The 6,041-nt window shown below is 46.4% G+C and overlaps 1 pseudogene; it reads right to left on the reverse strand.

Moving 5' to 3' along the window:
* The window catches only part of LOC103346045 (mediator of RNA polymerase II transcription subunit 8-like), a 184,634-nt pseudogene extending 181,777 nt beyond the window's left edge, over window positions 1–2,857 (reverse strand).
* Between the last annotated feature and the right edge of the window lie 3,184 nt (window positions 2,858–6,041).

A 6,041-nucleotide genomic window follows, 5' to 3' on the forward strand; every position in this document is an offset into this window, starting at 1 on the left:
GGGGAAGGGCAGCAATCAGCCAACAGCTGACGGGTGGTCTTGAGCCAGTTAAGTACTGGAAGATCCAGGCAGTCCAGATGAAGTAGGACACTGAGCAAAGGAAGCAAATTCGTGCCGCGATGACCTGGCAGGGTTTCCCTGGAACAACTATTTCTTTATATTTTTAGGTGGTGAAGGACTTCTGTGGGCTATGGAGGAAAGAGTATAGGTTAGGATTTGGGGGTAAAGGTATAGAACAGTGAAAACAAACCCTTGACATGTGGTTGATGGATGGGGGACAAATACTTTTAAAACACTTGAAGAGGAAGCCCGACATTGGCTTCCAGCTGGTGGAAGGGACAGTTTTGTGAGCCTCATTCAAGATAGCCGGCAGTAGCAACCCAATAGCAGCCTCCCTGTATTCTGTGACAGATAACTAATCTATACTGTTGTTCTTTAATTTCTCTCTAAGTTTAAAGTAAATATTGTTATTTTCTAAGATGTAAAACCACTCACTATTCGCAATACATTTCAACAAAGCCAGGCAGTATGGTGCCCGAGCCTCAGCGAGGTTTCTCTAATTGGATAAAAAGATGAGGTCTGTACTTTCTCATTTGCCTGATTAATTACTGCTCTGAAACCCTTGGAAACAGACATGGTCTGTGCATGGTATCTGTTGTTTAATCGAGGACAGATGTTTCTGGAAACCTTTTAAATAGGCCCAGAGAGTTACTGACTCTGAAGTGAAGTGAATCACTTGAACTGAATGTTTTAAAAGTAACAAGCCAGCAAGAAGCAATTTGTACTAATGTTCAGGTTATAGTCTCCATGATTGTGGTTTGGCCTTAATCTGGGATGGTCAAAAGGCAGCATAAAGATAATGGTAGCAATTGGCATCACTTTCCACCTAGGGTCCAGGGTATAAATTCAGGCACCCACAACTTCTTCCTACTTGCTCTGCTCTGTCAGGTTCATCCCCCAGGCATCTCCCTTTTGTCTGTTCCTATTATGGCTACCTAAGTGAAGGCCACTGTGTCATCAGGCCTGGTGGAAAATGCAATACACCCCACTTGGTTCAAAGAAAAAGGCTTTAATCAGGAGACTGCTTCAGAGGTGTGGTCAGAGTTAAGGGAGCAAGAGAGGGATGGTGGGACTCTCAGGGGCACTCCTGAGGCTGAGGGACAGGGAGAGACCCTGTGGAAGGAAGAGGCTGCCCGTGGTCACTGTGGTCAAAGTGGGCATGTTGGAAGGGATCAGTGGTGGGGTTTATCCAAAGGGGATGGGTGTAAACACTCCAACGTTTTCCCTCTCCTCTCTCCTGGTGGCCAAATCCAACCGAAACCCAACGGCAAAGCAGCCAGGAGCAGCAGGCCTCGGGGGCCGCTGCCTTCTGCACAAAGTAGGGCAGAGGTAGGTGAAGAGTAGGTCAGGAGGCCCAGCCCCGAGCCCCCACCCTTGAACTACTGCAACAGCCTTGTCAAGTCCTCCCTGCCTCCAGACTTCTTTCCTCTCCTAATCATTCTCTGTAATATGACAAGAACGTTCTTTCTAAAGCAAAATCACCAAGTCACTCCCGTCTTATAACCCTTGGATGACTCCCATTACTCTAAGGATGAAATCAGGATGCCTCAGCACAGGGTCCAGTGTCCCGGGAGCCACATGTCTATCGACTCCCCTGCCCTTCGCACCCTGTGCGCCTCAGGACAGGCCATGCCCACTGTCATCGCACTGCGTCAGCCTGCAGCATTTGTTATTCTGTTGTGCCCTACTCTCGATGCCTATTTGCTTTTAAAGATTATCCTGGATTCCTGCCTCCAGATTAAACACTATGTCCTGTGAAAATACATTTACATAGTTACTGGCTAATGCGTAAGTCCTGAGAATATCTTTTTTTTTCTTTTTGATTAAAGAAATGTATTTATTTAATGCCTATTATATCATATACTGTGCTGCTTATTTTACATTCCTTTCTTCATTTGATCTTCACATCAACCCTGGGAGGTTGATACTGTGACCACCATCTTCAAATGAGGAAACAGGTTCGGAAGAAGCAGGCCACCTGCCCAGGGCTGCTTGGCTGGTCAGCAAAGGTACTGGGAGTTGTCAGTTGCTGAAGCCCATGCTCTTTTCATTGTACTCATCTAGGTGAGCCTTGAGCAACAGGTGATTTCACTGCGCAACTCCACAAAGAGCATGTGTGTGTGTTGGGGGGGGGGGGTGCCAGCCATGCTCATTACTAGTAGGGGTGCATTGAAGCCAACTCATGCTGGTTTTTATTCTACTTGGCATTTTCCCTGATTCACCTGCCTTGAGCCATTTGCAGCTCACAGAGCATTTGATGCTGCTGGCCTGGAGCTCCTGACATCTGTCCCTGCCATAGTGCCCAGGCTCCTGCAAGGGTTGTTCCAGCTCCTGGCTGGCCAGGACCACTGCTCCCTGAAGGTGTCCAGTGGTCCCCTTTTGGAAGGCAGCAGCAGCCCCCAGGGTCTTGGTGTCTGCAGGGTTAAAAGTCTGCTTGTGTGGCTGGAGAGCTCCACTCTCTGATTCTTGGTCCTCTCTGCTGATTTTCTCCAGGAGAGTGGAGCGCATTTTCTCCTGACTCTGGATCTGCCTCTGAGCTGAGTCACGGCAATGCAGGCAGCATCTGTCTCCAGGTGCTTCTCTTGCTCTTCAGTCTCAGAGCCAGGCTTGGTTCTGAGATGGTCAGCGGCCGCTCAGGGCTGAAAACAGGTGCTCATCGTTCAGTCTGCTTCAGTTCGGAAAACACCACACTGGCTGCCCCGCCTTATTTCTTTTGGCATTTGGCCCTTAGCCGAGGACTTGGCTTAATGGGCAGTACCCTGGATTGGGCGTTTCCAGGATGTGTCTCAATGACCATGCTCTTGACTGGATCTTGACCTCCAGGCTGTATTTTATTTGAAAGTCTTTCATTGGCTAGAGAGGCTGGGGATGAGAAACAGTTTTATTTTCCAACCCAGCTGGTCTGGGCTCTCTCTGTTCCCTCTAAATCCTGCCTGCAGCCTGACCAGTTCTTCCCTAAGCTGTACCTTATCACATGTGTAGGGAGCTTCCACTTATTACCCCCCTGGAATCTTTTTGTCCAAGTCTCTAGTTTCACTCGGCACCTTTTTTATTTTCTAAGTTAGCTCAGGTGACAGTTTTACCAGATGTTTTCCCACTAAATAACACAGTTCATAATTTCTCAGCTTCCTGTAACAATTTCCTTGCTATTTCTTCAGCCCTGTCTGCATCCTGGGCCCAAAGCCAATACCACATATTTCAGGAATTTGTTTTGGTACCAATTTCTGTGAAGGTTTGATATCGCCGCACAACAAACCGCCCCAAAACTCATGCCTTAAAACAATCATTTTGGATGATCACTCTGTCCGTGGGTTGGTTGGGGTTCGGCTGATAAGCTGGGTGGCTCAGTTCAGAACATGGTGACATCACTGGCTCTGCTTGTCACTGTAAGCCAGCGGGTTTGTCAGAGTGGCCCCTTTCCATGTATCTCACCTCTCCCTTCAACCTGTGGTTAAGTCGGGACACATTCTTCTGGCAAAGGTGCAAGAAGGCAAGTGGAAATCCATGCTGCTTAAGTCCTTGGCTCAGAACTGACCCACTGTCACTTCTGACCCCATGCTGTTGGCAAAAGCAAGTCACGTGATCAAGCCTGAAGCAAGGGGACCCATGATAAAGCCATGACAAAGGTGTGGATGCCTGGAGGCTAAAACATTGGGAAAACATTTCATTCTCGAATTCCTTCCAGGAATCGCTTCTATGTGTGGCCCTAGCTTCTAAAATGTCCCCTCGAGAATGTTTGCATCATTGTCTTCTTTCTCCATGTGATTAATTAGACTAAGGGGCAGAAGAGCAGGGGTCGTATCACTGTTGTGCCTCCAGAGTCCAGACAGTGCCTGATACACAGTAGATGTTTAATAAAGGCACGTTGAACATGCAAATGACTAGATAAAGGAATGATACTTTCCTGATGGATAGCTCTGCAAGTTAGATCTCTTGGGACTAGGAAGGCAGTGTTGATCTGGAATCCCACTCTCTGTGGGATATCTTCTTAGGAAGAGAAAAGCTTTACCTCTGTGTTTGGACTTCCTGGGAGCAAACCGATGCTTAAGCATTTGGAATGCACCATAAATCGAAAAAGACTAATCAAAGGAAACAAAATGAACCGAGGGAAATTGTTGGGAGGGAAGAGCTTATGAAATACCTGTGGGGGTTCTCACGCTACTCGCTTTTCTCATACTCTTCCTTTAACAGGGACGCGTGAGGGAGTTCTCAGTGGCTGTCCCCGGGGTGCTCAGTCTGTCATTGCCTGCGTTTTGTAATCATAGCCAAGAATCAGTTGGGGAGGGGACAGGGGTGCAGTGAAACCTCCCTGAAGAATCTTGGCAGGCGTGTGACAGCCTCAGGGAACCTCGTGGGACGGTCTGACGGCGGCTGGGCCTGTTTGCACCTTCCTCCTGTCTGTTTGCAGGCTGGCTACCGCTGCACATCATAGCGGCACTGTTTGTCCCCTTCAGGACCCACTTTTCTGCTCTGCTCTTTCGGAGTTTTATTTTTTACTTCTGTTTGTTTTGTGTGTGTGTTTTGCTTTTTTTTTTTTTTATTTATATAAGGTGAACAAATGTCATGTAGTTCATATATACAGATTTAGGAGCATAGTGATACTTTCCTCCCTGTGCACCCACCCTCCTGTCGCCATCCTTTCCTATTCTTTTAATTTCTACAGTGACATACTTTCAGTTTATTTTATAATCGTAAGATTAACCCTCCACTAAGAATTTAACAAAGGGCCAGCGCTGTGGCGTAGTAGGCTAAGCCTCCATCTTGGCGCTGTCATCCCATGTAGACACCAGTTTGCTCTCCACTAATGGCCTGGGAAAGCAGTGGAAGACGGCCCAAGTGCTTGGGCCCCTGCACCTGTGTGGAAGACCCCGAACAAGCTCCTGGCTCCTGGCTCCAATTGGCCCAGCTCTGGCCATTGCAACCATTTGGGGAGTGAACCAGTGGATGGAAGACCTTTCTCTCTGTCTCTCCCTCTCTCTGTAACTCTGCCTCTCAAATAAATAAGTAAAATCTTTTTTAAAAAAAGAATTAAACAGTAGTTTTTTTGTCTGTTCTACTTAATATGACTGGTTTAATTCTGTAATTAATACACAGTTATTCTTAAGTGTTGAAAATTAACTGAAATGTGATCCCTGTTAAACATAAGAGTGGGAATAAGAGAGGGAAGAGATGTATAATTTGGGACATGCTCAAGCTGACTTGCCCCAAATGGTAGAGTTAGAAACATACCAGGGGATTCCAATTCAATCCCATCAAGGTGGCATGTACCAATGCCATCTCACTATTCCAAGTGATCAATTTCAGTTCACAATTGATCATAATGAAAGGACTAAGAGTCAAAGGGAGCACATAAACAAGTCTAGTACCTGCTAACACTAACCGATGGAATAAATAAAGGGGAGAGTGATCCAACATGGGAAGTGAGATACTCAGCAGACTCATAGAATGGCAGATGTCCTAAATAGCACTCTGGCCTCAGAATCAGCCCTAAAGGCATTCGGATCTGGCTGAAAAGCCCATGAGAGTATTTCAGGCATGGAAAGCCAAGACACTCTGGCAAAAGATCTCTGCGAGTGAGATCCCAGTGGAAAGAACAGGTCTTCAAAGAAGGAGGTACCTTTCTCTGAAGGGAGGAGAGAACCTCCACTTTGACTATGACCTTGTCTAAACAAGATAAGAATCGGAGATCTCAGAGGGCTTCCATAGCCTTGGAAACTCATGACTGGAGCATAGGGAGACTACTGATGCCATAGACAGGAGTGTCAATTGGTAAAGTCAACAACAGGAGTCACTGTGCACTTACTCCTCATGTAGGATCTCTGTCCTTAATGTGCTGTGCATTGAGATTTAATGCTATAACGAGTACTCAAACAATATATTTCACTTTGTGTTTCCATGGGGGTGCAAACTGTTGAAATCTTTACTTAATGTATACTAAACTGATCCTCTGTAAAAAAAAAAAAAAAAAAAAGAAAAAAGAA

This window comes from Oryctolagus cuniculus, chromosome 2, assembly GCF_051225735.1.
Source record: "Oryctolagus cuniculus isolate XC-2025 breed Fujian yellow rabbit chromosome 2, ASM5122573v1, whole genome shotgun sequence".
NCBI lineage: Eukaryota > Metazoa > Chordata > Mammalia > Lagomorpha > Leporidae > Oryctolagus > Oryctolagus cuniculus.